We start from the raw sequence: 26,816 nt of genomic DNA, 5'->3' as shown, positions 1-26,816 counted from the left end.
GGCTGCTGAGATAGGAAATACTTAAGAGACTGCAGATAAACTTTTTGCAGGTTTTCTTTTAGAATATTGTGAACCAGTAGAAAACTTGTGTGGTTCTGAGGCTTCACTACCCAGTGAACAGAAGGAACACTTTTTGGGAGGAGCAAATACTGAATCTGTCAGGGCTTATCATCATCTAGACTTCAAACAAGCTTGAACGAAAGAAATAACAGTGTCAAGTGAAATATTTCATACTAAGAGGTGGGCTTGTGATAGTTCTATGTTAAATGCTTTCATTCCTGGAACTATTGAAGGTAGGTAGTGCATATATAGTATAATTAACATTGTAGATGCCAAAAGAAGCTGCAGAGACCTGTTTAATTCAATAATGCTATTTAACGACATTTCAGTTATTTATTTGAAATGAGCTTGTGTTCTTTGATAGGTCTTGTGTTCTAACCTGTGTAATTTTTAAAAAAGAATAAATGGTATAAAAAGTTTTATTTTAGCATCATTGTTGAGCACAGTGTGGTCCTAAGTTTAGTCAGCTATAAATTCCATTGAGCCAAGTGCAGTTTATTCCCTAGTATGTGATACTCAACCTAGCACCATATGAGAGGCATACTGTGCACTTCTCTTTCTTCCACAACAAACCATCTTCACATTCTGATACAGGGAACTGCAGATGCAAAGTAAGAGACCTCTGCCCTGCCTGCCATTTTACAATCCTTAAAGTTTTAAAGCAATTCCATATTATAGCAATGATAAATAAAGGCACAATTTTAGTTCAGATGCTGTTTAACTCTATAAATTTTATTACAGTTCTCTTAAGAAATGGTTAAATTCATTGCTAATAAGCTTTTAATTTGTAAAGACATATTCATCTGGTCTTCAAGATGTTTATCTTATGCATTTTAAATGAGAGAAGGATTAATCAGTCAGCTTTTGTTTCTCATTTAACCATATCCTGATGCCTACACAGGCCCTGCTGAGCTGCCTGTTACTGTGCTTTGTTTCAGATGGGGATATACATTCATAATCTAGGAATTGTGTATTAGTTACATACAACTACATATACTTCTTGATCCTATATGTATACATATAAACAGCCTTGACATCTTAGATGTGGAATTTTGATTACCATAAATAGACATGAGACTCATGGTACTCAGTCTAGGGCCATGCGTAATAGAATGACCAGAAGACTCCAAAATATGAGAGACTTAACACATTTGAAGTAAGTGAAGGAGCATAGCATGTCCTGTCAAGAGAAGCCTCACACCATCAGACCATCTATTTCAATTTCCAAAATAGCACACTCCACTTTTGCATGAGATATTATCCATCACAAATGGAGTATATCAGTAATTCTATTTTGATCATCATCATCATCATCATCATCATCATCATCATCATCATCATCATTTTATATAGCACCATCATATTAATGATATTTATATGCCACCCTGTAATATAAACTTTTCTGGCTGGTAAACAAATATAAAAATAAAACAGACCATAAAAATTAAAAGTGCAACACGGAAGATAGGATAGAACTCCTAAATTAAAATTGGATATTAAAAGTGAGGAAATCTAGTCAATATGAGTTATTTAAAGGGCTTCCATAAAACCGAGGGTGCTGGGAAAGAGTGCCAAATGACATCTACGTGGATGGTTCCAGGAAGATCATAGGGAGGTTGCCTGATGAACTAGGTATGTGGTTCCACAACTGAAGTGTCCCTGCTGAAAAGTTTTTTGTGCTAGTTCCCTGCTCTACTGCATATGTTAATCTCTGGCTAAGTATGAGTCACATACAGAAAAATGACATCAAGCTGGCTTTAAAAAAATTATAATTACCCTACATTAAAAACCTTAGGTGGGTTCTAGCAAACGTAAATCGTGGACCACAGAAATAAGGAAGTGTAGGAAGCCTTTCACTCTTGGTGTTAGTAAGATCTTTAGATTGTACATAAACTGTTGGGGTTTTTTTGGAATGAGGGAAGAGTACCTCTTCTCTGAAAGCACTGAACTGATTTAATTGAAAGAACAATTTGATTTGTTACCATAGACACTTCTACAGTAAAACAGTTTGAATTGATAACATTTTTTTAAAAACTCCCCCCTCCCAAACCAAGGATTTAATACTAGCAGGTGAACTTTTTGAAGGTTGCTCTCAAACATACAGAGACAATAACTCTCTTGAAGGTGGAACTTTGTCAATATTTTTTGCCTTGAGCTGGAAAAACATTTGAAATAATGGTGTGTTAAAAGTCCTTCTCAAAAATGTAACAGGCAAAGGAGAATTTATTCTGAATTTGGGGCTGCAGTACTTTGGTGGGCTATGTGCTCTTTTAGTCATCCTTATGCTGCAGCATCAACCGTCAAGGCATTTGAGATGCCTGAAGGCATGTTTCCTGGTACATAATGCCAAATGTGTTTTTGTTCTAAACAGAAATATTGCCAAGTTTAAGAACCAACCTTAACTTATTATACCCTGAAAACCATTAAAGTCTATGGTACCTCTCTATTTTAAATATCTACCTATATAACCTATATATCAGATTGAGTTTTACATACTTCTGATATAATCTAGTGCAAATAATATACGGTAACAAAATTCTGGGATTGATTAATGACATTAGTGATTGCAGTATGTTGGCAATATTAACTTTGTAATATTAGTAAGAGATAAAATGAAACAACAGTATAAGTAGATATAATTGATTTGTATTACCCACCCAGAAATATAGACTGCTGTCATAATTAAATACATAAGATTTTTTACACAAGAAAATCTAGTTGTAATTAGAGTTGAGATGAATCACCAAGTTGAACTTGATGAACATAAAAAAGTTTTTTTTTTAAATAGCCCCATTTTGTAGACTTGCAATGGTGTGTTGTTTGCTTTTGTTCTGAGGGTTTTTCCAGTATATCAGCACCAATATTTTGCTGTGCTGTGTGTAGCAATACAATTAGTGTAGCATACCAAAATATGAGCATTGTTCTAGTTGCTGATTTGATGCTTATCTGCATGCTGATCTGGAATGAAAATGCTGCTTAGATTTGGTATATTACTCCAGTTTATTTATTTAGAATATTTATGCTTATAATCTAAATAAGACATAACACACAGGGCAAAGGCGATAGCAATAGGGAATGGGATTAGGTCCAGCATGTACTACCACCTCTTTTCCCTCTCAGAGATCACCGCAATGATAGTGATCATTGCTGTGATCAGCTTCTGGCCCCAGACATGATGCCATAATATACCTAGTCCAAGGAGGATATTTGTATGAAAAGGTACACTTACCAAAATCTGAAGATCCAGGGATGGCTAGGTTCAAGCTGCAGCCCTGTCACCATACAGGCTAAGGCTAAATTAATGTTAGAAATATTTATGGAAGATTTTTGTCCAATGTCTTCATACATGTTCTGCACATTTTATGAGATTTGTTGGAGCAAACTAGAAGTAGTTTTAGAATAGAAATGTGGTACACTGTATTAAGTTCTTCACCTGTGACCCTTCTTTGAACAGTGTACTTGTACAATAAAACTGAGAATTGTATATTGAAACATAAATTTATGTTTCTGTATGCCACCTGCTGTTTATCAGTTCCAGAGTTTGTTGTGCATAAGCAGGGGGGGAGGAACGGAGCACAATAATGATTAGAAATATCGATCCAAAGCAGAGAGGTAGCATTTTAAAAGATGTCTAGGTTTGTTTTTGAAAAATGTAAATGATTTCCACCAGCCTTTTAAAATGAGGTTTACCTAAAGTTCTAACTAACTTTTGGTACAGTATACAGAGGCATGCATACATACATTTTTATTTTATTTTTTGTGCACTGTCAATGATGAAGGTAAACATTGAAAGGAGTCCAGCAAACTAGCATACATTAGAAATGCTGGTGTGCTACTATGTGGCAAGAAGCCTTAGGGCATCTTCTGTCTAAAGACAAAAGAGAAACTAAGGAGCCGAACAGACGGCCTGGAAAAGCTGACTTCTGGGCGGCTTTGGGCCATGGCATTTTGACGCCACACGCCTCAAAGGCACCTGGAAGATGGAAGCTGCTTCAAGCTGCTCTGGCGGCATGGCATTTTGACACTGCATGCCCTTGGAAAGTACAGTAGCCGCCTAGGTGTTGTGCTGGGGCCTATTAAGCTGGCCTTATACTGACCCAAAAAGGAATGGATCTTCTCTTCTCCTATTTGGGCTGGCTCTGGGGCAGATTGGGGCTGGATGCATCTGCTTGCTGCAGCTTTGGGGCGAGCAGCTCCAGAGTGGCCCTAATCTGCCCTTTTTGAGCAGTCTGTTTCACCCCTAAGTTTGAAGAGGATTATTCATGATTTCCCAATGAAGGAGTCAAAATTTGATGTGAATTCAATTATAAAATGTTGGTAAGTGCTTTTGTCCATTGGATTTTTTTTTTAAAAAAACCATATTGGTCCAAAACACACTGCAGAAATAATCCAGTTTGTGACTGCTTTAACAGCCCTGTCTCAATGCTAGGGAATTCTGGGAACTGTAGTTGTGTGAGACATTTTGCCTTCTCTGTTAGAGAGCTCTAGTACCACAACAAACTACGATTCCCAGGATTCCCTAGCACTGAGCCAGGGCAGTTAAAGCAGTCTCAGATTGGATTATTTCTGCAGTGTGTTTTGGACCATTGACATAATGCCTTTATGAAAAGTTTAGATGAATGGAAAAGTTTTAAAATGTTCAGCATGCTTTGTTCTCTGTGTTATTTTAAATACAAATGACAAAAGGTGCAGGGAGCGGTATTCTGGAGTAAAACATGAAATAATACAGTTTTAATGTGAGACATGTGAGATTGCATGCATGAGATAGGCTATACAGCCTTTCCAAAACATATTTTTGACTGAAACTCTAGAAAAATGATAGCAAGTTTGGGGAATTAGAATGAATGTCATTTGATTTTCAATCAGGTTACATACATGGGCATACTGCAAAACCCATTTCAAGTCCAAACCAGCCCAAAGCCATCTGGTTTCATGTGAAATGGGGTTAGATTTTGCAAGTTGGAAAAGATTCCCTCCACCCTCAGCTTTCTCATTGTGAAGTCCTGATCCACACCATCTTCCATTCTTCATGGGCATGCATCTCATAGCAGTTAAAAAAGCATGAAAAGGAATAGTAGCAGGTGCAGCTTTTTGGACATGTTTTCTAAACCTTTGAACCATTATTTCAAAAAGATTTATGGGTATTAACTTAAGCACCTTTTTATGTGGGAGGTACCCTAGATTACTGGCTGTGTCTCCCTTATCCAAAATGCTTTAGACCAAAAAGTTTGGGATTTTGTTTTTTGTTTTGGATTTTGGAATACCTGTATTTGCATATACTTACATATTGAGATCTTCGAGATGGGACCCAAGTCTAAACACAAAATTCATTTGTATTTCATGCCCACCTTATACATACAGCCTGGAGGTAATTTTATACACAATGTATTTTAATAATTTTGTGCATTAAACAAAGTTTGTGTACACTGAGCTACCAGAAAGCCAAGGTGCCTCTATTTCAGCCACCCATTTTAGAATATTTAAGATTTTGGAATTCCAGATGAGGGCAACTCAAACTGTATCGTTTCTCCCTCTCAGTTTGCATTTCTTATTAAGTATTTCCTTTTAATGTTTCCATATTAAAAGCTCTGAATTATTCTGATACAGCAATCCACTGTCGTGCATATAAAAGTTCTGATTCATACTGAGAGCCTCCCTTTGCAGAAATGTTCCCGTTCATTTTGGTGGAAGAGGAAATGTCTTTCTTTCATGTGTACAGAGCTGCTCCCTCTGGTGAACTGAACAGAGAAAGCCAAGGTGTGGGGAACACCATATACATAATGATATGCGCACGGAGGCTCTGGAATGGGTATTATGCCTTTCTGTATTGAAATATTCCAAGAAAACAGGGATGTCCTGAAAGATCTGCAGTCATAATTTGGATTTTATCATCAGGTTTTGACCCTGCTGCTCTTGAAAGAGAAACACTGCCAAAGTACACAGCCTCCAGATTCTGCTGGAGTCCGACTGTGAGGTTGCCAGCAGCTCATCATGAAATAAGTACCTATTCTCAGCTGTTAAAGAATGAACATCATGAAATTCTCAGAGTGCAACTTTATCACTAGATTTCAAATTGACTTATCTAGGGTAACCAGTGCAATAGCACTTGGCTGCTGCAGCACCATAAAAGCTTGGATAGTATTGTAAGATCGAGTTATGTAGGTCTTGCATGTAACAGCTGCACATGCTTATAAAGAAATTCCCTTTGTATTTTAATGCAAATACCCCTCATGGGACTTATTTCTGCATGCTACTACATTCTGTAGTCTAGCATTCCTCTCTTTCCTCCCTGAAGTCCTTAGAAGTCATCTCACTTTGCCTAATGGTAGTCTCTTCCTAGAGAATGTTGTTAGTCCAGACAGTTCTATCTGCCAGAAGGTTTTTCAGATATTTTTGAAGACATTACCACTGAGAAAGCAAGCCCTATGTTTTGTGACACCACCAAATAACTACATTAGAAGAGAATCACTGTCATTATGGTAGTGCATGAAGACGATGCATTTTTTGAAGTGTTCTGCTCTCACAATTATACAGGTTAAGCCTCACTTATTTGACATGCTTGAGGCCAGAAATATTTTGGATTTTGAACTTTTTTTAGTTTTGGAATATTTCATTATCTTCATGCACTGCTATAATTATAGTATACATAATAAGACATCTTGGAGATGGGGCCAAGTATAAACATGAAATTCATTTATGTTTTGTATGCACCTTATACATAAAGCCTGAAGATAATTTTATAGAAATGTTTTTAGTAATTTTGTGCATTAAGCAAAGTTTGTGTACATCAGAAACCAAAGGTGTCAGTATCTCAGCCACTCACGTGCATAATTTTGTGGATAATTTTGGGATAGTTTTTGGATTTCAGAATTTTGGATAAGGAAGTGTCAATGAGTGACAAATTCACTATCTCTCAGCTTAACTCATCTTGCATGATTATTATGAAGCTAAAAGGGTACACATTAATGTATACTACCTTAAACTGTGAAAACCAAGGCCAGGATCTGTATGTGTACATATGATGATGGAAGAAAATCCATTGGATTTAGGAGGAGATAATTCTCTCCCCCATCCAACCATACACTCTCTCAAGAAGTGCTGTAGAAGGCTGGGAAACCCTATATAGGCCAGAGTTTTGGATATTTCACAGTGGATGGAAGGGAGCTACATGAAGAAAGATATCACCTTCCTCTGGTTCATAGCACAGTGCTCCTTCTACTCTAGCCCTCCTTCTAATAATCTTTTACAGTCTTCCCTCCTGATTCTCAGACATGGAATCTTTGGTCTCGCCCATTTGTGGACAGCAAGCGGGAAGGGACAAAATGGTGCGTGTGAGAGAGCCACTGGCAACACCAATATTTGTGTTTTAACGGATTCGCAAGGGGTGTGTGTGTCTGGAATGGATCTCCCTTGAATCGGGAGGGATTACATAAAAACTTCATGTCAGTTGCATTAATAAAAACATCCAAGCAAAAAGAATACTATATTAAAAGAATAAGAATATAGAAGTCCACAGTATATAACATTTATTATGCTCTGTTGTCTGAGGAAGTGAATTTCAACTAAAGGTATCTAAATGTGAGCTAAGGCCTAAGAAATACCTTATTAAAAGGTGAAGGAAAGCTGAAATCTATAATTGTAAAATAAGATAAAACAAAACTTATATAACATTTTTCTTTATCAGTTCATATTTATTTTCACAGTTTGGCAACAGTTAACCTATCTATATATTCTGTAATTTACATGACCTTGGGACTGAGCAAACTGGGCAGGATTCTGGCCAGTTGGTCCCCAGGTCAGTGTGGTAGCAGGCAAGTGTTTACATGCCCATACCCCTGCTGCCCCAGGGCCCGCTACTGGTTTGAACTACATGCTCCTTACCTTGCCACTCTTCTAAAGTGAAGCTTCCCATTGCTGCGTCTTATGCTCAGTAGGAGCAATGGTGAGGCAAGGTAAGGAGCACTGGGGTCTGTTTAAACATCCAGGTTTGCCATGGAGTTTCCAGGAAACTCCACAGGAAACTACGGTGCGAGCCAGCATGGTGTAGTGGTTTGAATGTTGGACTAGGACTCTGGAGACCAAGGTTTGAATTTGAGCTCAGTCACGGAAACCCACTTGGTGACTTTGGGCAAGTCACACTCTTTCAGCCTCAGAGAAAGGCAATGACAAACCTCCTCTGAACAAATCTTGGCAAGAAAACCTCATGATAGATTTGCCTTAGGGTCACCATTACTCAGAAAACTTTTGAAGGTGCAAATGTTTGGGGGTCTGGTGTACATTGTCTAAACATGGGCCTTTTGGCCCTTGCGGACAGCTCCTTTATCTTAATTTTGATCTTTGTGATGTGGACAGCATAGTTTGACTCATGATACAAATAACTCGGTTCAAATCATGAAATGAAGTTTCAAATCATGAAATGACAAATCGTGGTTTTGTATCCGCCTGAATTGCACATGGAATGAGCCTTAGGCTTGTGCATTCCCCCACCTCCATTGCTTCTTAACAGCGAATTATGTTTTGCAAATTATGCAGTGTGTTCCTTATAAATTGAAGCTCAATCTCAATGTGTAGTTTTACTTGCAGGAAAATATAAACTATAATTTGTGTTTGAAATGTTACCTTTGAGGAGAGTGTACACATCAGGCAATGACATATAAGTTGCACCCATAACTTAGCAGTGGTAGCAAGCTATTCTAGGACTCATTATATTCATTCTTAAAGGTCACATTTTAGGCTGAAGTTTCCATGGAATGGAAACACTAGTTGCCTCAAACCAGGAAAGGAAGATGGTCACAGCAGTGGATGGATGGATGGATGGAAGGAAGGAAGGAAGGAAGGAAGGAAGGAAGGAAGGAAGGAAGGAAGGAAGGAAGGAAGGAGATTTAAAATAATCTGAACTTAATCCATTTGTTTAATTAATAATATACTGCTAATTAGCTACTAATTGTCCATCATTTAGTTTGAAAACCATGTTTGAAGTTAACTTGTGTACACATCAGGCAAAATTTGGCAGATATTGTACAGCGCGCCCTTACTTTACGCGGGGGATCCGTTCCAGACTCCCCTGCGTAAAGCAAATACCACCTATGCTCGAGCCTCATTTAAATGAATGCCCGTGGCTTTCAGCGTATGCTGAAAGCTACGTAAAGCACACCCCGTATGACGTAGGCACACTGTACATGGATGCACACAGAACTTTGCTACTGCTACAGCTCTCCTTTCACCACTCCCAGAATTCAACTTTTCAAGGCGATAGCCCTTCTCAGTGGTTAGGGGGAATCAGAAAAGCATATGGCTATGTTCCCATAGCCTGATGCAGACTAAGGACAACTTCCATCAAGATATGGTGAGGTCCCCCAGACGTGTAAATGGTGTCTTTGGTTGTCATCTGGCTATGGGAACAGAGGCAGACACCTCTTTGATCTCTTTTGCTGTCCACCAGAAATGGAGGGGCCATTGCAGCTATTGATCACAGTGACAAAGTGAGTCTTTGGGCAGAGGGGATTTGGGCTTGAAGGGAGAGGAAGGGAATACCAACCTCCACAATGACCCAAAAAACACATATGTAAGTACTGTATAAGGTGGAATTATGCTTGCATTTGTCACTAACTGGATGTTGACTTGTGAATTAGAACTGATGGGTTATTTTTGTTTCCAGATCTCTCAGCCCTGAGATACATACACCTGTCTTTATGTTACAGCAGCTATGGAGGAATAACAATGGCTGTAACTTTGGTTCATTAATTTAGACATTGTCTGAAATAACAGCTAATGTTAGCCATAATTTTCAAAATCACTTGACACTGTAATTTCTGATTTGCAGGCTGATTGCAAGCCATTCAGATAATGCTAGAAATATTAAGTTTTGTCTGATATCTGAACTGAATCCATGTTTCTCCAGCACTATAAGTTTGTTCTGATATGCTCACAACAACTATTAGCATTTAATATAATATAATATAGTAACATTTCTTCATATATGTTGCAAAGTCAAAAATTCACTGGAAAATGTTATCCTGGGAAAGGAAATTATTCCCATGTGTCTGATCCTGTACAACTAACGAAGATATCAACAGAAATATCAGATGTATTCAAACAAAATGCTAAACCATGGCTAAGCATGATGAGCATGAGTACTTTTCACTCTCAGGACTGAACCCCAACAATGTTTCCTGAACAATGTTTTGGCATAACATCTGAACAAAGCCAGATTTTTACATTTAAAAAAACCCTGCAGAACATTACAGCTTCTTTGAATTTACAACTTCTGTCAAATAGGTTTCTCCCCTCCCCCTGAAAGTGAGCTGGTTTAGATGAAAAGGCTTTTCTGATTATTTTGTATGTCTACTGCTGAGCAGTGCTTTTAGCTGAAATATCTAGTTCTTTTACCCCTTTTCTGACCACTTTTTGCTGTTATTGTTTATACTTCAGTATATGCTGGAGTTGGTTTGGAGTTTAGCATCACACTAAACTGATTTGGGTTTGGAATCCAAAGAGTGAAACATTGGGTTAATTCTCACTGCTGGTAGTAGGAAGGCATAGTGAAGAAGGAAGGTAAGACACTGTAGTGTTTTAATTAATGCTATGCCAAATTTTGTGCCACACAAACGAGCCTTGATCAAAGTTTTGAGTTCTTACATTCACCCTTCTTCCCAGATCATAGGGGCCAAACTTTTTGATGTGGAACATTATAGTTAATAGTGCTTTAGCTGTGCTTCACAGTCCTTTAAGACACTGTAACAGACATGCATGCATGCATGCGCGCAGGTGTATGAGTGTGTGTGTACATTTATATGTACATGTGTGTAATAATAATAATAATTTTTATTTGTATTTTCCCACCTCTCCCTGCGGATTGAGGCGGCATTACATCAACAAATTAACACAGTATAGATATAAAATACAATCAATAAAACACTGACATTATTATTAATTCAGTAAAATAGGTAAAACATCTAGAACATCTAAAACATTTAGAAAACATACATCATAACCAGAAGTGAAGCATCATATCTTAAAGAACTCCTTATAAGAGATTGGATGGATAAGCCTGCCGAAAGAGATCCGTCTTAAGTGCCTTCTCTTCTGGTAGGCTGTTCCATAGTTTGGGGTCAGCGGCTGTAAACGATCTATGGGAAGTTGACATTAACCTGGGCTTATGGTATTCTAATAAATTCTTCCTAGATGTTCTGAGAGTGCGGGGCAAATTGTGTAGGGAGAGGCATTCCTTCAAGTAACTCGAGCTCAAGCCATGAAGGTCTTTAAACGTAATAACCAACACTTTGTACTGTGCTTGGAAGCTAATCGGCAACCAGTGAAGAGTTTTTAACACAGGTGTTATATGGGCTCTTCCAAACTTGGTACAGAGGTAGCCCCATGTAAAGCGCATTACAGAAATCTAGACAAGAGATTACCAGTGCAAGTACTACTGCTTCAAGGTACTTTTGGTCCAGGTAGGGATGCAGTTGGCATATCAACCGAAGTTGGTACCAAGCACTCCTGGCCATCGCATCTATTTGAGATGACTGTTGTAGAGATGAATCCAGAGTACACCCAAACTGCGAACTTCATCCTTTAGTGGAAGTATGACCCTGTCCAGGACTAGTTGACAAAACTCCTTCCCCGGACTTGGGGTACCTATTGCAAGTACCTCCGTTTTCTCTGGATTCAGCTTGAGTTTGTTTTTCCTCATCCAGCCCATTACCGACCCAAGGCAGGCATCCAGAGGAGAGATGCCATCCTTAGTCACTGCAGCAGTCGGAGACATAGAGAAATAAATACGTGTGTGTGTGTGTAGAACTGTAGTAAAAACCATCGCTGTTTAAAATTGTAAAGTGTTAAACCTTTATGAATTTGCAAAGACACTTTCGGAGCCTAGAAGTATTTGATCAAGAGCATAAATCTGTGTGTCATGAGTCAATAGCAGTAAACTTTGGTTGAAAAACTAAAAGCAAATTCATTGCTTATGAAAATAAATTGATTATTTCATAGAATCATAGAATCGTAGAGTTGGAAAAGACCACAAGGGCATTTGAACTTTTATTTCTATTATCAATGAATTTATATATAAAGAAAGGGGATGGGGAGCCACTGAAATCTTGTCCCTGTGAATTAATTTGTTTCAAATGGTGCTCTGGAGCAGGAGAAGGTATATTTTCCATCTTCCCCTTTTGTCTTCCCCTCTGCTTTGAATTAGTGTAGCTAAATATATTATGCCATGCTAATTCCCCCCAGTCTGCAATTTCAGGACCTCTGTGTGGCTTCCCTTGCTTAGAATATTGCAGATAAATCACTAATCAATGTAGAGAGCGATCACAGCAAGTGTGAAGGCAGAATATTTTTATGATACCATAAACTGGATTTATTATTATTTTCTACATGCAACTTTATACATTTAAAGTTCATCTACATAGTGCTATATTGTATATGGCTTTTATTTAATTGACACTAATTAACTTTGTAGAAAATATTTTATAGTATTGTTTTTTGTAATATAGTTCCACACCAATATACTGGCTTCTATATACTGGCTTCCACAATTTCTAAAAAAAATAAATAAATCCATTCAATATAGAAAAATGTGTTGTTTACATGTTTATAAAAATAAGGATACACTGTTCATCTTTTGTTAATTTTCAGGTAATTAAACATTATTATCTATTTACTAAAGAACTGATGTGATTTGTTTATAGTATCAAGGCTGCATGATAACTATAGCTGTATCATTAATTAAAATACATAATTGTCATGATTTTAAAGTGAAAATTAAAAAGCACTGTCAAATTAATCATCTACTTAGAGTTCATTAATTAGCTAACCTCATGTAAATGGGCTGCATTTTGGTAATGACTCTGCAAGAGTAAGAAACCTAACTCACTAAAGTCAGAGTATTGACAATGAAATGTAGTGGGATTTTTACTACAAAATAAATTAAATACATTCTAGATATGTTAGTTAGGAGAGAGAAAAAATATGTTGATATTTTTCAGCATCTTACTCTGAAAGTTTCCAAATATTTAGCATAATTAATTTTAAATCAGTTGCCTACACTTTTACTGCTACACTGATATATGCTTCAGTTTCTGTGTACAAAGGTGAAATCTGTTATATTACTGTACAGTACTATTATTTCATGATTGCACACATGCTCACACAGTAGCAGCCTCTAATACTTTATTTTAAAAATACTTACAGGGCAGTCCTGTCTAAGATTACTGAGCAGTAAGGTCCATCAAGGGAACTTACTCCCTTTGTAACCTTAAGGAATAGTAGCGTTCATATGGCATACCCCTGTTTTCCAAAATGTTTCATGCACTAAATTAACAATAGGTATAATTCTGTAACTGTAGGTCAGACCACTTTCTGTGAGTCAGATGGCCAGGAATAGAGGCTGAGACAGAGAGAGGGCCTTGCCTTAGGCTAAACACTGAGCTTGTGGGTGGCGTTTAATTGATCAGTGCCAACTAGAGTAGACCCAGTCAATTGATTGTTGAATGCAGAGTCCATAAATCTAATGGAATCAGTTATTCAATTTGGGATTAAAAGAAAATTTAGGCCAATGTTTGAGATGAGATTTGAACCAGAAATGCTACAATTCCTGTTCTTTGCCATGTAGTACACACTCACCCTCAAAAAGCTTGCACCCCCATAAAAAGATTTAAGAATTATTAATGCTTTTGCTTGCACTGGGAATAAATATTGTAGGGCTATGGGACAGTGTGTAAAAGGTAGAGATTCAGAAAAATTAGACCAGACACTTTTGGTAAGCCCAAATTCCCAGTGCTTTCTTAACAACTCCCCATCTGTTGGGGAGGTCTAGGGTTGCAGTGGAGATATAGTTAGCAATATGTCTTGCATTGATACTGGATTGACTATAACCAGTAATATTTTAGATTAATATATTTTAATACATTGTTTAATACATTAGTTCTGCTTGCTGAAGTCCCCCCCCCCAAAAAAAACTATTAATGTTAGTTCTGCTGTTTTATCCAGAATCCATTGAACTGTTTTGTGGATTTAGGATGTTATTGTACATGGTCAAAATGGCTGCCCTGGATATGTTTTATTTCGAGTTAGCAGTGGCCTTTCTATATGTCTTTTAAGGGATTGAAACATCTGCTAAAATGGCTGTGTTTCCTGCTTTGTGAAAAACAGCCTTGTACTGTATTTTAAAAGGTCTGAGAATATAGTCTCCTGTTTGAAGATATCTTTGGCTCCATCCAGATTGCAGAAATAATCTAGTTTGACACCACTTTAACTACCATGGCTTAATGCTATGGAATTCAGGGAACTGTAGTTTGTTATGGCACCAGAACTCTCTGACAGGGAAGGCTAAATGTCTCAGAAAACTACAATGCCCAGAAATTCCATGGCACTGAATCATGACAGTTAAAATGGTGTCATCCTGGATTATTATTTTCTCCAAAGGGCTGTCCAGTTTAAATTAGGTTAAAAACTTTTTTAAGGCACTGAAAGGGAGATGAGGGGCTTTGGTTGTCCATTAGCAATTGGCATCTGGATAAGTGACTGAAAAGGCACACAGGCTATTCCTACTCCTGTTGTCCTCTCCAGTGAGAGATACTGCATATGTAAATTCTAGCAGCCATTTCTAAAACTTCACCTGTACATATAAAGTGGCATTATGTACATTTTGTTCAAAACTTATCTATATTTGCCCTCTTTTTATTTAAAACAAAGTTTAAGTGGTCACCTGCTTTTTATTTATATATTTATTTATATCTCCTTTTTCTGCAACATGAGACTCAAGGCAGCACACAATCTAACTTTAAGGGCCACCTCATAAATACTCTCTCATAAATAAATATTATGGCTATCTGTTGATGATGCTACTCCCAGAGCATAGACATTTCCACTTGTTACCCTCTTTGCTTGCATCTACGTGCAGCTAGGATGAATTTTAACAATACCAGCTCGGTGTGTCATTTCAGGTGTGTTTGTTGCCCAGGCATTCTTCTGCTTCCAAAGTAAAGTAGAAAGCTGATCCTACAAATAATTTACTGCACTGAATGAAGATCCTCTCTAACCCACTGACCACATGGGCAGTCATGGGAGGAGAGGATCTATTTGTTTGGGGTTACAGTGGGGAGGGGTGTAAATGACATTGCTAATCTTAAAATGGCTATAGCTATACACATACTGATAGGACAATGAATATAAATGAGGAAAAAGAATGAGAAAGTGGCTTGAAAAAGCCCCTCTTGAAAATGGCTGCCACAGCCTCTCTGTAGATCCACGTATAAGCCGAAGCAGTTTTTTGGGTTCAGTTTATTTTTCAAAAATACTTTGACTTATACACAAGTATATATGGTAGTTGTTTTCTAATTTAAAAATTGTCTTTCACAAAACTTGTTACATTTATATTGTATCTGGGCAGAATCTGCTCAGTTCCTAAACTGAAATAAAAGTGCATGTGTGAATCATACCAAATCCTTTAGTGAATTGCTGTGTTCTTAGTTTTCTCTCTCTACCCAAGAACGTTGTCCATTTTTGAAGAATTAGTGTTTGTTCTGGAGTTACCTCAGCAGTAGCCTTCATTGCTTTTATTGATGGTAGAAGACACACATTTGCGTAGATGGATGGTTTTACTTTAGTTATTTGTGGTTAACCTGGAATACCCCAAGGGCTCAGGATGGGTTAAAATTATGTAAATGCAGATTTATTTATGTTACAGGAATTTTCCCCTTATGAGCCCAAAATAACATTTTGAAATAGGAGCTTTTTGATGTATTTGTGTTAACATAATTAATTCAGAAACTATTTTAAAAGTGTACCTCATGCAGCATCTAAAATTTATATTACACAATTGTAAAGAAACTTGATGCCTTTCTCTTCAACCTCTCACACATCCTTTCTATGTGTATGGCTATTCAAATACAAGATCATTATTAACTGTAACTAATACTGTATATTCTTTTGTATGGCTAAATTTTTGCTTTGTACTTAGTTCTTAGGAAACAGTTCATTTTTGCTTTTATATATGCGGCAACAGTAACTGTGTGAAGTACTACACATTTATTATATTCAGTCTTCCAACTAGAAATCCATTTAGGTATTTGTTTGGGGTTTATTTTTATTAATAACAATACTTAGTTATCAACATACTGAGCAGACAAAAATGAAAGATCAAGAGAGTGCTTTTTTTCTATGCTGATTCCCAAATGTCAGATCTTAGGCTGCAGCTTTTGGGGCGCAGGAATGTAGTGAGGAATATAAAACAAACCTTTGTAACTTTCTAATTTCAGAAAGTTTTTTTTTTTTAAATTTCCAGTGGGAGGAGAAAATATAAAAAGAAAAGGATAGATTATTTTATTATAGCACTGATGCTAGTTTGAAAAACTTTGATCTACTAAAGTAAATGTGATGCAAGATATTTAGTCCTGAGGACCACATCTGACATATTGCAGAAGCATGTGGGCTATAGCTAATGCACACATTTTAGTTTTGTGTTATTAATGAAATTTGCATGCCATTATCAAGAACATGGTAGATGCTGTTCTAAAGCTTATGAACACATTGCAAATACAGGTTGAAATATTTTGAATATTTGGAATTCTGAAATCCGAAATACTTCAAAAACCAAAACGTTTTTCCTGAATTGCTGAAATAGTGGCACCTTTGCTTTCTGATGGTTCATTGTACACAAACTGTGTTTTATGCACAGGATTACTACAAATATTGTGTAAAATTACCTTCAGGCTATGTGTGTAAGGTATATAGGAAACATACTGGTAAATGAATTTTGTGTTTAGATTTGGATTCCATCTCCAAGATAACAAATTATGTACATACAAGCAAATACAAATCTTCTGAAATTCAAAATAAATAAATAAATAAATAAATAAAATAAAACCCCAAATATAAAACAATTCTGATCCCAGCCATTTTTGATAAAGGATACTCAAGTTGTACTCTTCATTCTGTCATTCTGAAATGGTTACTTTCAAACCTTATAGATTGCAATCCTGCTATATGAATTTGAGCTCCTGTCTCATGGGAATTTTATAGCAAGCTATCTGGAAATGGGTACAGGTCCCACCATTTCAGTAGACATTAGCAATGGAACATTTCCTTAAAAAATGTATTTTTAGCAATAAGGTTTTTTTAAAAAATATATGCATTTATGTCTCACTTTTTAAAAAAGCTTTCCTTCCTTTTGATGATTCTTTATTATTTCTACAGTTTCATTTTCCACTCAAAAGTAAAAATGAAGGCTAGGGGCTCACATTTAAAAACCCTCAAGTGGACATTCTCAGGATTGTAGTAAGAGCCTATCAAAAATCCTTTGGGGACTTCATGTTAACTAAGTGCTCTTAATTTTATTTGCATTGCATTACCCTTATGTAACTCCTCAAGGCCACTGTGGGTTAGACTCCATTAAATCCCACTTTTGTTCCAGCTGATGATGTTCAAGGAGCCCACAAGCACAGGATAAGTAGTGTGTTCATCCTAAGAATAACAGTAATAGCTTGTATATCTTTTCTTAAGAGTGTGATAATGTGTACAGAACCGACAAGCTTATGTAAAGTGGCTTTCGGCAAAACACAGAAACACAAAGCAGCAATCTAGCTGCCTCAACCTGTGTCTTTTTTTTAAAAAATGTATGTATATACCTAGTATGGAATTGCTGTAAGGGTCATTAGTTTACTTAACAGTGAACTCAGATGATGAATGTTGATAAAATAATGAAGCTAAAACCAAGTCTCCAAGAAACAAGGTATCAGCATGCTAGAGGAAATCCTACATTCTGAACAAGCGTGTGTGTTTTTGGAAAAAATGACCTTGCCCACCAAGAAAGCATTCCCCCCAAATAATCCAGTAAAGCCTGAATATGTACAGTAGCTATGGTTGGAAAAGGAAAAAAAAAGAATTGAGTGCCCTGTTTCAGCCTCTTAGTGTAAGATCTGGAGGAGGGAATTGCCAGATGGTTGGGTGGCAGGCACCCCAAAGGAAATTATTCCTATTGGGGTGATGATACACTGGGACATAGAGGGCCAAAACAGACGGCCCAGTAAAGGCAGCTTCCAGCTGGCTTGGGAGCATAGTGTTTAGACATGACACGCCCCCAAGTCAGCCAGAAGCTGCTCTGGAGATTACACGCTGGCCAGCTTCTGGGCGAATTGGGGCCATGGCATTTAGACACCACTTGCCCTGGGTCCGGCAACAAGCCAGCTCCAGAAACACTCCTATTTGGGGCAGAAGTTGGCTGGATTAGGACCACAGTGTGCGGTTGCTGCGGCCCTCAATCAGCTTTTTCAGGGGCAGTTTGAAACCACCACTTCAGGACTATCTGTTTCGGCCCACAGTCACACATTCTAGTTCTCAAAATAATTGTCTCTTCTGTACAGTTTGCTTTTGCCATGTGGACAGAGTTCCTTCACTGTCATACACCACTTCTTGTCAAGACACAATGCTACCCTAACAGTCCTCCAGAGTAGACTGTCATGATACAAGCATTTTTCAGACTCCCTCAACCATTTTTTTAAAAAAAGCTGACTATGTCATTGTGAGCTCTGCTTTCTTGGGAAAAGAGGGGTTTTAAAATCCTTTCCTTAAAAACAACAACAGTCTCCCCTCCTGAAAATTAGCAGACTGTAATGACAAACTTTAATGCAATCTAGGGCATGGTTAGTGATACCGCATTGCTTCTGTGTGGTGTCTGTGGGTCTCGGTGGTTTTCAGAAAAAAGATTTTGGCTTATGGGAACACTGAGAAAAAAAAGCCTGACAGTCTTGGGGAAGTCAAAATTCATAAATCTGTATCACCCATTCCTGCCTCTAATCCCTAGTCACCTTTCTTGCATCTCATCCCAAGACCCTTGTCTATTTTTTCCCCAGACTAAGGGGAAAGGAGGAGACTGTATCATTTCAAACTGTCTGTCAAATGGTAATTCCTGAATCCTCATCTTTGAAACAAGAATTTCTTGGTCCCCCCTCCCCCCCCGGACAGTTTATTTCGGGGACTTCTAAAGAAGTGAGCTGTATTCCTGAACTCCTCTCCCCAAATTCTACCAATATATTATGAAGTTTATTTAGTAAAATTGGGTGTCATTTAAAATAAACACAGAATATAAATAAATTGATTTCCTTTTAGTGGGGGTGCATGGGTGGGGTGTTATTTTCGAGGCTGCTTAGTTCTTTTCCATGGAGATATATTTCTATATTACATACTTACATTTGTCATGGCTACATATATTGAATGTTTCTTTTTTATATATTTTAATACTCTCACACAATTGTGTGTAATTCCAAGGTGTTTTCTAGAATTTATGTTCTACATTGTATGTTAGGTTAATTAGGTTGATTGTGACCTTTCTGCAGTGTGGATGAGAAAATATTATTATGAAGTATAAAAAGATGAGATTTCTGTTTAAAATAGGCATGTTTTGTTTATCATATTTGGTCAAGACGTAAACTGTTCTTCTTCAGTTAGTAAATATCTGTTACCTTCCCATCCCCCCCAGTATCACTTCATTCAAATCTTCTGTCTCTCAGTTCTTTACAGAGCCCTGAGTAAAGTAAACCATGTGCTTTTGTACTGTCATATTTGATTTGGACTATATTCTCACTGTTATTTGAAGCTAACATGAAATGCAGTGTCTGCATGACCCATTTTAGCAGCCCATTATCATAATTTCACTGTCGTATGGCTACTGAGTTAATGTACTTACAAATGACAGTGAAAGTGTGTTGTATGACCTTAGGGTTTTCAAAAATTAAATGACGTAGTAGGTCATATTTCAAGGAATGGCTAAAGTGAGCTTTTAAATACAAAAACCCACACCTTAACTGGTTATCATAGCAACAGAATTTGATAGAGGAGATTAAATTTATAAATACCTGACTTTATCAGAATTGGCATTATGTAATTCACTCAATTTTTTTTTTTTTGAAAAATAGAGGACATAGATCCAGATAATTCTTTTTTTATGCTCTGCTGTTCAGAGCATATGTATGTGTGTAGTGTTTCAGTTTTCAGGTTTCTTAATCAGCTACGTTTGTATGTTATTTATGCAAAAATAGACATAATAGAATTCTAAAATAGGGCATTGTAGCTTTTCATAGAACTCATATTGTTATGTGCCATGAAAACTCTTAAAAGGCTTTATTTTAAGTAAAAGCTAATTTTGCTTATATTGAAGTGATGCATGGATGCGAGTCTTGTTTTAGGCACAAAGTATTGGTATTTCACCAGGATATAGGGGGTTTCTGCAGAGTCATTGCTGGGTGCTAAGAGCAACTAATCATTGTGAATTGGTGGTGTTACCTTTACTGCTGAAAATATGACCTTGGAGCTAACCACAGTATGATGTCTAGGGTATGTGTGTATCCACTATATGTGGAAGCAGCACAATAACCAGAAATATGTAGTCTGGGCACCATGTTTTCACCTCGTCCTCATAAATTTATGCATTTATGCTATCTCTGTTATCTTTATTGTACTTTTACAGAGTAGATTATGCCTTAAATCCACACGCATTTATTATCCAACTGTCTCATTAATATATTATTCATTACTGTGGAATTTACTCCAAAGTTGCTCCTGAGCAAAGAGTTCACAGATTGGAACTTAAGCCCCCATGGAGAAGCTCTTCAGTGGTGGTGTTGCTAGTGATAGAATTTATATCACCGATGAATCAATGAATTTAGGAACACTTCTTTTGTTATTAGACATCAGTGCTGCAGATAAATGTGAGAAAATGTAGTTGAAATGACAATGTTATATATAAAAGCCTTTTGGAATATGAGTGTCTATGTGGAGATCCTGCAAGGGCAGAATCGAAATGGAATCTACTTAAATTATGTTTCAGATATCCTCTTTTTCTAGGCAGGGTCTGTAGGTGTGAGGCATGAGGACAATGTAAGACACTTTAACATGTAAAGTTGTGGCAAATGTATGATGATGGACTTATTTATGCCTGATGGTCTTACAACTTTTAAGCTTGATTTCCACTGTTAGAGGCTTAACACTTGATGTCAAATTTTAGCCAACTAAGAACACAGACATACTTGTTCAGCCTATGTTGCTGCTGACCTAAACATAGACTGGGATCCAAACAGTGGCCTTTTCTCATAAAAGCATGGAGGGGTTGGTTCAACCATTTATTTTAGATTTAGACTCTAGTCATAATTATAACAGACAATTTTAAATAGGTTGAGTGGCACACATATTTTTTCTCGTAAAAACATAGTAATTCCTAAACAAGAATCATAAAAACATTTAAACAATGAGACTGCATTGTCGGTTTCCATTGGCTGGTATTTGCAGGGTCCTGCAACTGCTAGAACCAGTTTTGAGAGGGTAACAGGGCACTGAAGTGGGAATTAAGGCCTAAAAGAGCTGGTGCTGGGATGTCCCTTTAGATTTCAGTCATTATTAATTATTGCTTAATAACCATGAGGTCCTGTAAGGGTTAAACGTTAACTAGCCTCCTTCAGTAGGAGTTTTGAATCTCTGGTCCTTGAGATTCTTTGGCTTTTATTGTTGTTCTTGTTGTTGTGTACTTTCAAGTAATTTCTGATTTATGGTGACTCTAAAGTGAAGTTATCATGGGGTTTTCTGGAGATAAGAGTGTGTGACTACCCAAGGTCACCCAGTGAGTTTTCATGGCCAAGTGAGGATTCATACCCTGATCTCCAGAATCATAGCCCAGTGCTGAAACCACTATACCGCACTGGCTCTCTTAGGCCTACAACTCCCACAGCATGGCCAGTGGTAATAAACTGTGGGACTTGCATCCCAAAATCTCTTGTGAACCAAAGGTTCCTCAAACCTGCTGTATAGTTGTCATAATCTAACCAGTTTGTTGCAGGCATGAAAAACAGAGTACCGATTAAAGATGAACTGAACTGGATCCATTGTCCTAATAAACTGAAGTCTGGTAATTGCCTTTTGTGCTATTTCACTTTTATGACTTCAGTGCTTGTATACCTGGGTCCACCTAGCCCAAGGATTGCTGACCTGCAAATGCTGTGTATACTTGGGCCAGTACATGGATAAGAACCATTAACCCTTGATGGCAGTTGCTTGTGTACCTACATGAGTGGTTTTCAGCTGGCAACATTTCTAGTTAAAGGCCATTAATCCTATAGTTGTTCATTAAAGGTTAATGCAGTTTTCTAAATGTAATATAAGAAAAAAAATAAGACAGTTACACTTTAAAATAAATTCCATACTGTTCTCTTGCTTCTCCTCCTTGACAGTAGTGGCATGAAAGTAATTTCTTACCCTCTTATTTTTGTATTATGTTTAAAACATTTTACTATTAAATAGTTCATGCTTCAAACTTTTGCACAGGTTTGACTCCAAATGTGTTAACAGGGATTGAGAACTTGTTTAATATTTGGAACCCTCATGTTGCATTTTATCATCAGATAATTGGACTATGGATATGGCAAAGAAATATAGGGTATCCAAAAATTATCTTTACAATTTCAGTTGTATATAGAATTGAAATTGTAAACATAATTTTTGAACACCCTGTATGTAATATTTAGTGGTCGTCAGATCACAGCTTGGAATGTTTTTAATTTTTTCTCAAAGCAATTCATTGCTCATTAATTTTTGAAAACACCTTATTGATGTTATTTGCTATTTAAAGAACAATACATTCATACCATGCATTATTACTTAAGGATGTTGAGCTAAACTGTGCAGAATCTGCCGGTTAGATTGGTCTGCTGTCCAGAGATGTAATTTATAGAATACAGTTTGTAACTGCTGTTCATGAGATCCATTCACAAAATGACAGATTTTAGAAAGTTCTGCACACTTCTATTTGGGTGGGTGGTTGGTATAATAGTTATTATATCCTGTTGATAAAACTTAATATTCCTAAGTATTTTTGGCTTGGCTGGGGAGAGAGGAAAGGAGGAGGATATTATAAAGAAAGGAACTGGCAGAACCACCCCTGACTATTCCTTGCTTAAGTGCTGTAAACCTTATGGAATTCATGCTGTCTCCATAAGTCAACTGGTGACTTGGAGGGCCATGCACACACAGAGTGAGTGTTTGCAAAGTAATGGTCTTACTTTACAACCTTCCTTTCCTCAAAACTTTCTCACTTACTCAGTTCTTTCGGGTATCAAGCCCTGGTTTAGGGTATAACTCAAAAAGTCAGATGTAGGGAGAGGAGAAGTTTATGCTAGAGTAGAAGCTAAAGAGCTATGAAAAGAATGGGCAGTTTGAAATATTTTTCTCGGCCTCTTTTGGTGTAGAGTCCAAGCACACATGCTTTTGGTGCAAAGTCTGCCAAGTCCCAGCACACATCCTTTTTGCACACACACACTCTTCCAAAAGCCACCTTAGGTCCTGATGAGGCATAAAATAGCCCACAAGCTGCCTAAAACCAAAAATCAGAGCCAGAAACTTTGCACTGAGTTGGTCTCTCAGTCCCACTACCTTTACAGCATATAATAGGAAGAATATTATTATTTTATTATGCTTTATATAGCGCTGTAGATTTACACAGCGCTGTACATACAATCAGTAAAATAGATAAAAAATAAACTTGCCCATGGTGTACCTACGAAATAATAGCATAATACATGTAAAATAATACATAATAATACAGGAAAGGGTTCAATAAAATAAGGCAGGCAACAAATTAGAAAAATCAAATAATGATCACTCAATGTCTGGGAATGCTTCCCTGAAAAGAGAGGACCTTCTCATGGCTGCTGCTTTAAATTTTGGAACCTCCTCCTCAGGGGGGCCAGGATGGCTCCCTCCTTACTCTCCTTCCATGGGGAAATGAAATTTTCATATTCCAACAACCGTTTAGGAATTACCTGCGGTGGGCTTTTAATGATGTGGTATTTTGTTAATTTTTATATTCCATTATTAAATGAATTTTCAGTGGTTTTAGCTTTATAGATTGTTTGATTCTTCTTTTAAAAAACTTTCATGTATATTTTAGTGTTTTTGTGTGTTTTGCATGTCTGGATTCATGTTTATATTTTGTATGCCCCTGAATCCACTCTTTGGGGGAAAAAGAGAAGAGGAAGAGGAGGAGAGAAAAATAGGTGTGTGGAATGGGGGCGAAACAGGTGGCTGAGAAAAGCATGGCCCAAGGATGTTCTACCTGCAAGTGGATAGGGTCCGTGGCAAACAAATTGCCTGCTCTGAAAATGGGCTGCCAGTAGCAGGATTATCCCAGCTCTTTTTTGCAGCTTCCAGCCACGCTGGATATGTGCATCGTATAAACAGTGTGCATCTTATAAACATCCCCACCACAGCCTATTACTGATGTTTGTTCTGGGACATATTTAAAAACCCTTCCACACTGGACGTTTAAGCAATGTTGGATGGTCGAGTTTAGCCATAAGACAGTGAGAATCTGGAAATGCTTCTTTGGGGGACTTTTTGGACCATTCTGAATGGGGGATTTGGGGGGCTGAAGTCCAAAAAAAGTAATTTCCCATAAAACAGAAGTTGGGCTTAACCACCTGGTCAGACCACCGACCAGAGTCTTTCCATCAGACAACCTTGTCAGAAAATTCAAGTGAAGTAAGACATCTACCAGAGGCATTTTGCTCAGTGGCTATCAAACATGGAGGTGGTCTTGAAAAGTTTAAGAGTGTTTAATGGTTAGGGCATAGAAGGCTGCTGTTTAAAGGAGAAAAAAAAGCAATTATGAGTTCTTTTGTACCACTATCTTAATCAATATGTCTTGAGAATATTATCATTACAATGAAATTAGGGTGGTTTAGTAAGACTTGAACCTCCATATTCTGTGAAATTAAAGCCATGCGAGTCAGTATCTGTTAGGCTACCATATTTAACAGGATTATTGTGAAGATAAAAATGGGACAATGACATGTGAGCCAGTTGAAGTATAGAATATAAATAGCACTTTGTGTGTAGAAACAGCTGTTTTCTGCACAAAATTATCAGGTGTGAATTTTGGATAAAATAAGTCCACAATTATAGCATTTCTGTGTAGAAAACAGCCTTTCCCATGTAAAAATAATAAAAAGGGTATATATATATTATTTTCCTCACAGTAAAAGGCTGTTCCCTGCACAGAAAAGCCTGTTATATATACAAAATAACCATGTGAGAATTTTGCACAGGAAAAATCCCAAACTATGAAGACCCTAATCACCCCAGGATTCTTCACATTGGGATTCTCAACACTCACGAAACATGCTTTTCATGTACACCTGAATTGTGTATAGTCTTTGAAAACTGCAATTTTTCAAGACTTTCTTGCAATGGAAAGAAAAATTTAAAATTGTTGGTTCTTTCAAGAGGAAAATTAGTGAAAAATTACATCCCTAGTATGTACAGGGGCCCTTGGTATCCTCTGAGGTTTGGTTCCTGAACCCCACGTGGATACCAAAATCCATGAATGCTTAATTCCCTTTATACAGTGGACCTAGGGTCTGGTTCTAAGATTCCCCCGTGTATAACAAAATGCTCAAATCCCATTAAATATAATGGCATAGCAAAATGGTGTCCCTTATAAAAAATGGAAAATCAAGGTTTGATATTTGAAATTTATACTTGTTTTGAACATTTTCAAACTGTGTATGCTTGAATCTGTGTATAAAAAAATCAGTGTATAAGAAGGGCCGACTGTATACAATGGGATAGTGAAATGATGTCCTGTATATGAAATGGAAAAATCAAGGTTTGCCTTATGGAATTAATTTTGTTTTTAAGCTATGGGTGGTTGAACCCATGGATGCAAAATCCATGAATACAGGAGCCCAACTGTATGCATGCAAATATTTCTATATCAACAGATCTCGGGACAGTATACAATAACTAAAATCACGTTACTAGGATCTGAAATAATTCACGGAGTGCAAAACAATTACACGTTTTAAAATATTTTAGAACAGGTTTGAAATTATAGGAGACAAAGCCATAGTCTTGCTAGGTATTGAAGATTCAGATTTTAAATAGATGTGGAAATAAAGACAATGTTAGTACTGGTCAGGGCTGCAGTGGAAGGGCATTCCACAACTGATTTCTCCACAGAATGTAGTGGTCCCAATAGTACAACACAGAGAAGATCTCTCTTGCCTCAGCAGACTATAATGGTTATGCAGAGGGAGCACAGTAGAGGGTTGTTGTTGCCGCTGCTGTTGTATGCCCTCAAGTCATTTCCCATTTATGATAACCCTAAGGTGAATCTGTCATGGGGTTTTCTTGGCAAGTTTCTTCAAAAAGGTTTTGCCATTGCCATCTTTTGAGGCTGAGAGAATGTTACATGCCCAAGGTCACCCATTGGGTTTACATGGGGTTTGAGTTCTGGTCTCCAAAGCGATAGTCCCGTATTTAAACCTCTAGGCACTCACTTAAATGTCTAGATATTCAGGATTTCAAAAGTCATTATTGATACCTTGAACTCAGGAAATATGGAAGTTCATTAGCAGGTAGAGCACATGCAATTCATTCTGTTTATGTTTGCAGTGTCAAATTGTAGTATAGTAAAATAGTATGTGCAAATCTAATGTGCCACTCAAGAAAGTTCAACTGTTTGCTAAATACTATGCTCATGAATAGCATATAAACACTTTATGTCAGATAGTATCTGTACAGAGCACAATAGGTGAATGCAAAAGGATTACATGTTTTTAAGTACTGGTCTATGATCTAACTTCATACTATTTTAATGTAAGTTGGATCACATTATCGTTCCACTGATTCTGTTACAACTATTTGTTTGCATATTTGTGTACTGTGATGCAGAATCCATTGTCTATGTTCTTGAAACATTGGTAATAACT

The 26,816-nt window shown here is 37.2% G+C and overlaps 1 protein-coding gene across 7 annotated transcripts in view; it reads left to right on the top strand.

Moving 5' to 3' along the window:
- The window catches only part of LOC121927803 (teashirt homolog 1), an 87,392-nt gene that overhangs the window by 37,538 nt on the left and 23,038 nt on the right, over nucleotides 1-26,816 (top strand). The window contains exon 1 of one of the 7 annotated variants that reach the window (XM_042461706.1): nucleotides 222-240. The exons of the other annotated variants lie outside the window; for them this stretch is intronic. The gene's annotated coding sequence lies outside the window, so the exon portion shown is untranslated. Of the gene's footprint in view, nucleotides 1-221; nucleotides 241-26,816 lie in introns of those variants that run through there. 7 annotated transcript variants of the gene reach the window in all.

The sequence above is a fragment of the Sceloporus undulatus genome, chromosome 4 (genome assembly GCF_019175285.1).
Source record: "Sceloporus undulatus isolate JIND9_A2432 ecotype Alabama chromosome 4, SceUnd_v1.1, whole genome shotgun sequence".
In the NCBI taxonomy this organism is placed as follows: Eukaryota; Metazoa; Chordata; class Lepidosauria; order Squamata; family Phrynosomatidae; genus Sceloporus; species Sceloporus undulatus.
The sequence above is the reverse complement of the archived record's forward strand: the minus strand, read 5'-3'. Positions and strand labels throughout refer to the sequence as shown.